Here is a 559-nt window from a genome sequence, read left to right as displayed (position 1 = left end):
TATGGGAGCTCTGTCGGTGGGAGTTTTAAATATAAAAAAAATAAAAAATGCACCTTGGTAATTGTTTATTTAAACACTTTGAAATCTTCGTGTCGAAAAATTAAACTGACTCAGAATTTTCTTCCCTACATAAATAATCAATAATTGCAAAGGAAAGAAATTGAAAAAAAAAAGAATTTTCCAATTAGAAAAGAAATATATACATTGAAGATATTCGCTCCGGCTGGGACTCGAACCCAGGCCACTCGCTTGGAAGACCAGCGGTCTAGCCATTAGGCTATCGGAGTTCTGTCGAGCGGAGTCTTACTGCCTGACTGATACTGCCTGACTGACAGACTGACTCACTGACTGACTGATACTGACTGACTGACTCACTGACTGACCGAGACTGACTGACTAACTGCCTGACTGACTGAGACTGGACTGACTGACTGACTGACTGACTGACTGACTGACTAACTGACTGACTGAGACTGACTGACTGACTGCTTGACTCTCTGACTGGCTATTTCACTGACTGACTGAATGACTAAATGACTGACTGACACTGACTGACTGA

The sequence above is a fragment of the Uloborus diversus genome, unplaced genomic scaffold, assembly GCF_026930045.1.
Source record: "Uloborus diversus isolate 005 unplaced genomic scaffold, Udiv.v.3.1 scaffold_318, whole genome shotgun sequence".
NCBI lineage: Eukaryota > Metazoa > Arthropoda > Arachnida > Araneae > Uloboridae > Uloborus > Uloborus diversus.
Note: the sequence above shows the minus strand (reverse complement) of the source record.